The 5,945-nt window shown below is 44.0% G+C and overlaps 1 pseudogene; it reads left to right on the top strand.

Moving 5' to 3' along the window:
• LOC102978335 (uridine diphosphate glucose pyrophosphatase NUDT14-like) overlaps positions 1-2,890 on the top strand; it is a 33,932-nt pseudogene extending 31,042 nt beyond the window's left edge.
• The last annotated feature ends 3,055 nt before the right edge of the window (positions 2,891-5,945 follow it).

Raw genomic sequence — 5,945 nt, 5'->3', positions numbered from 1 at the left:
TCTCCCTCCCTCCCACCGTCCCTATCCCACCCCTCTCGTGGTCACAAAGCACAGAGGTGATCTCCCTGTGCTATGCGGCAGCTTCCCACTAGCTATCTAATTTACATTTGGTAGTGCATATATGTCCCTGCCACTCTCTCACTTCGTCACAGCTTACCCTTCCCCCTCCCCATGTCCTCAAGTCCATGCTCTAGTAGGTCTGTGTTTTATTCCTGTCCTACCACTAATCTCTTCATGACATTTTTTTTTCTTAGATTCCATATATATGTGTTAGCATACGGTATTTGTTTTTCTCCTTCTGACTTACTTCACTCTGTATGACAGACTCCAGGTCTATCCACCTCATTACAAATAACTCAGTTTCATTTCTTTTTATGGCTGAGTAATATTCCATTGTATATATGTGCCACATCTTCTTTATCCATTCATCTGTTGATGGACACTTAGGTTGCTTCCATGTCCTGGCTATTGTAAATAGAGCTGCAATGGACATTTCTCCAAAGAAGATATACAGATTGCCAACAAACACATGAAAGAATGCTCAACATCATTAATCATTAGAGAAATGCAAATCAAAACTACAATGAGATATCATCTCACACCGGTCAGAATGGCCATCACCAAAAAATCTACAAACAATAAATGCTGGAGAGGTTGTGGAGAAAAGGGACCCCTCTTGCACTGTTGGTGGCAGTGTAAATTGATACAGCCACTATGGAGAACAGTATGCAGGTTCCTTAAAAAACTAAAAGTAGAACTACCATATGACCCAGCAATCCCACCACTGGGCATATACCCTGAGAAAACCATAATTCAAAAAGAGTCATGTATCACAATGTTCATTGCAGCTCTATTTACAATAGCCAGGACATGGAAGCAACCTAAATGTCCATCGACAGGTGAATGGATAAAGAAGACGTTGCACATATATATACAATGGAATATTACTCAGCCATAAAAAGAAATGAAATTGAGTTATTTGTAGTGAGGTGGATGGACCTAGAGACTGTCATACAGAGTGAAGTAAGTCAGAAAAACAAATAACGTATGCTAACACATATATATGGAATTTAAATAAATAAATAAAAATGGATATGAAGAACCTAGGGGCAAGATGTGAATAAATATGCAGACCTATTAGAGAATGGACTTGAGGATATGTGGAGGGGTAAGGGTAAGCTGGGACAAAGTGAGAGAGTGACATGGACATATATGCACTAGGAAACATAAAATAGCTAGCTAGTGGAAAGCAGCCGCATATCACAGGCAGATCAGCTCAGTGTTTTGTGACCACCTAGAGAGGTGGGATAGGGAGGGTGGGAGGGAGGGAGATGCAAGAGGGAAGAGATATGGGGATATATGTATATGTATAACTGATTCACTTTGTTATAAAGCAGAAACTAACACACCATTGTAAAGCAATTATACTCCAATAAAGATGTTAAAAAACAAAAAACAAAAAACACAATAGTCCTCGGATAGTTTTCCCATCTTCCAGGGATGCATGAGGCATAACAACAGCTCGAGTGAAAACACACTGAATGCATATGTTCTATACAACCAAATGTAATTACTTTTAGTCGTGTATACCTAAACACAATCAACTAACTTATACCCATATTACCACAAGTAATCTTGTGGCATTCATACCTCAGGCACATATTCAACGTAAGTCAACTTTAGTCCCTCAACAAGAAGTTGTATTCTCCAAATGCTGTCTCAATGTTTTGATGTCAGGCATCTCTTATTACAAAATATATACAATTTCAGTTAAGAATCGCCAATATTATCGCATTAGTCTGGTGGTTCTCAACCGGGAAGAATCCTGCCCCTCTCTGCTCCTTCCACAAGACATTTGGGAAGGTCTGGAGACATTTTTGGTTGTCCCAACTGGGGAAAGAGATGCTACTGGCCAGGGATGCTGCTAAACATCTTACAACACACAGGATGGCCCCTCACAACAAAGAATCATCTGGTTAAAAATATCAACAGTGCCAGCTTTGAGAAACTCTGCTCAACTCCTAACAGTTTATATGCTAAAAAAATCAACCAGCCTCAAACATGTAACTTCCTCCCCTTGCTCTCCCCTGGATATTTTAAGAAATTGCCAAGAAGTTATCTCAAATGTTTTTTTTTCCCCAAGCCAAGTATTTTCAAGTTCAAGTAGCAAGATATCTCATAAACCATGGTTTTAAAAACGAGAGTAAATTATCGTATATAAAAAGAAGGCTGCGAGGGGCTGGAGACCAGGGCAGACACTTCCCATGTCCGCCCCAGGCCGTGCTGCACCCCATACCGTGCAGCCCCTACCTGTGGCTGCTCACATTGCATTGCGGCCCAAGTGACACCCTGAGGCCATGGGACCTCATCAAAACATGACAGTATGACCACTCTCGTGTCCAACTCTCCTCAGAGGAGCATGGTATTGGTAAAGCGGGTCTGGCCAGCTGTTAAGCAGGCGAGGACCCTGACAGGCTCCAGAGCTGCAGACGGCATTGCCCGGCCCAGGTGACATCCAAGCTGTGAGGCTCGTGGACCAGCCCGGGCTCTCGCTGGAGAAAAGGGCCATCAAGGAGGCTTGGGAGGAGTGCAGCTACCACCTGGCCCCCTCTGATCTGATCAGCAACCGGGTAGCCACATCCAAGTCTGGCGTGGGACTGACTGCTCCAGCCAGAATACGTTCTCCGCAGAGGTGACACATGCCCAGGATGGCAGCATGGGGGGATAGGGTGGGGTGCCTGGCAGAGGAAGCTGAGCTCACTGAGGTGTGCACCTTCCCCTGGATGATGCCCAGGCCTGTACAGATAACCTGGATATCCCCAAGACCCTTGGGGTCATCTTTGATGTTGGACGGTTCCTCAACCGTGTGACCCCTGAAGTCCAGTGGTAGCTATATCCAAGGCTGCTTAACTCAAAAACTCAGTGGAATTAGGTTTCTAGAGAGGCTTCTAAGTGATTTTTTTTTGGAGGGGGGGCTCTATCCTCATAGTCACTGCAGCAAACTGAAAAATGTCCCCTCCCCCCCCAAATTCACATCCTAATCCTTGAAACCTGGTACTATTACTCTATATAGTACAAGATGGTCTTTATAGATATGACTCAGTTAACTATCTTGACATGGGGAGATTATCCTGGACTATCCAGGTGGACTCTAAGGATATTCACATGTGCCCTTATAAGAGGGAGGCGAAGGGAGGTTTGACAACACATAGAAGAGAAGAAGATGTGAAGACGAGCAGAGAGAGATTTTCAGATAACGACCGTGGAACTTGGAGTGATACAGCCATTAGCTCGGGAATACTGATGGCCACCAGAACCTGGAAGAGGCAAGGATTCTCCCCTGGAGCCTCCAGGGGCTTGACTTTAGTCCAGTGATACTGATTTTGGACTTCTGGTCTTCTTAATTGTGAGAGAATCAATTTCTGTTGCTTTAAGCCTTCAAGATTGTGGTAATTTGTTACTGCAGCTATAGGAAACTAATACAGTCACAAAATGACAGTCTCAGACCCAGGTATCACCTTCTCATACAACAGATTCTGAGAGAGAAAACCTCTTCTCCTGCATTGATAATCCCCTTCCTTAAAAAGATAAAACTAGGTAGGAAAGTCTTTCCCAGGAGCCTCCAGTGAATTTCTCCTTAGGTCTCTAGGGCCAGAGTAATGTCATGTACCTGCAGCTAAATCAATCACAGGAAGAGGAAAACAAGGTAACCACAACTAGCTTAAATCAATCGTAGTGCATCAGCTATAGCCCGGGGGGGGCCACTGTTTGCTGAGTGCATTGTTATCTGGTCCAGACAAGACTTTGAGACAAGGGAGACAGGTCAGACAGTGGTTGGTAGGCAACCAACAGTGTCTTCCCCTTGGGGCCGAAGCACCTGCCCCAGCCCCTTAGCCCTGCCCCATGTGGTCACGTCCATTGTGGGACCATCACTGCTCATGGAAGTGCAGCTGTTCTCACAGAGGCCCCCACCACTGCCACCACATGGGGCTCTGCAAGACGTCACTGCCCTGCCCTCAGCTCCTCCATTTCAATCACTGAAATACCCGCCCCTTTCATACAAGGGATGAGACCACTGTGTTAGTCTTCATGGCCAAGAAATAAAGTTCTCCTCATCATAGGGGGGCTGCAATTTGAGATGAGGGTGATTTATCACCAGAAGAGAGGTGAGTGGGAAGTAAGATCAATACCTTATTTGGATTCACTTTTACTTATATCTTTTCTATAGATCTGGATTTTCACCGAAATTATGTTAGCAGCAGTGGTGACCCAGTCTACACCAAGCTGACTTGGACTCTTTCCAAAGTTCTCTGTGTCTGGAAGAGCTTGAGATTGCATATCTCTTTCCCCTTTAAGCCTCTTCATCATTCTCCTTCACATTCTCACCCACAGCAGCAGCACAGCCTCAAGAAAAGCCTAATATAGTGTGTTCTTATGTCTTGGCTTTGGTCCTAGACTGGGGGCGGCCAGGTCTAGGCTAGAGGCTGGTGCAATGTAACTCTCCCCCTACCCCTGCCACTGTCTTCCTCCTGCTGCACTATGAGGGCATCTGGGCTGGAGGGCATGGGCAGAAGTCAGTACTGTCAAAGGGAAGATACCCATCAAATGGCAAAAGCAGCCTGCATTTCTAAGGTTACTGTGACCTGGCCACAGTGAAGCAGTAGAGGGGAAAAAAAGACTTGTTTACAAGGTGATGGTTTATAGGCAAGAGACTAAGATGCTGTCAACATCTGTAGCATACCCATTTATTAACATCCATCATAATAGTATAGGACCTTTTGTATGTTAAAAATAGTCTTGAAAATAGACTCCTGTGCTTAGGAATCTCTTTCTAGCATCACTATAATAATTAATGTCTCTTGACAGATTTATCATTCTCTGAACATATTCTGAGCACCTTCTGTGTTCAAGGCACTGCAGCATGCACTGGGATATGGAGAATCCTCTAGGAGTTCACAATTCACTGAGATGCTTCTTCGATTTTTATTCTGAAATTCATACTTGCTATGTGCTATCATTGTAGACTATTTGTATATCCTCAAGGACATTATATCAAGGGATAATTTCAGCAATTTATTTTAGAAAAACAATAGGAATACTGACTTTTTAAAAAGTGTTTTGCCAAGCTTCACCCTCCCCAGAAGTCTCCCCGGGTGAAATGGGTTTGTTCCGGGAGCATCTGTGGTCCACATGAGTTCATTCAAGCTATGATGCAATGAAGTAATTTTCCCCAGGTTACCACATGCTTTGGGGTCACTGCAGCACAGAGAATCTAGTAGGGCACCACCACCCCATTTCCCACCCTGCCTGAGGTTATTAGAATGCTTTGTACTCCGGAGGACCCACATCCTTATTGCTAGACACTTGGCTTTCTGATCATTTCATATTCAGTCAGAGATCCACGAAGTCCAGACTTGGCTAGACAAATGCAGGGCAGTTCAGCAGAAGCAGTTTTAACAGGTGTCATTGCTAAGGTCTTGAAGAACCTTCCATTTGTCCCATCCTGGAAAAGCATGTGTTATAGAAGAGGACTACCTCTGTCAACAGAGAGTCTGGGGCATATCCTGGTTCTGTCATTTGACTGGCTGGGTTTGCTTGGATAAATTAATGTCTAAGCTTCATTTCCATCTTATGATTTCTTTATAAAACACGAATCATCATCATATCTACAGCTGAACCCACCGCTCAAATAACATTTGCAGATTACTATAAATCTCAAGTAGAAAGCCTGAAAGATCATGAAGGACAGTTTATGCAGAGGAATCTTCTTTGCTTGAACCATTTCCTCGGTGATAAATTTCACCTTTTTATTTCTCTCTCCAGATGCAATCTAAACCCCAGGAACCTTGTTCTATGTGTTCATCGCTACGGCATGTTGGCTATCACTATTTAGCTACTTCAGTACCAGAAAAGAACAAGAATTCTACCTCAATAGAAAGAATTCT

Source organism: Physeter macrocephalus, chromosome 19 (genome assembly GCF_002837175.3).
Source record: "Physeter macrocephalus isolate SW-GA chromosome 19, ASM283717v5, whole genome shotgun sequence".
Taxonomy (NCBI): Eukaryota; Metazoa; Chordata; class Mammalia; order Artiodactyla; family Physeteridae; genus Physeter; species Physeter macrocephalus.
Note: the sequence above shows the minus strand (reverse complement) of the source record. Positions and strands in the feature narration are given on the sequence as shown.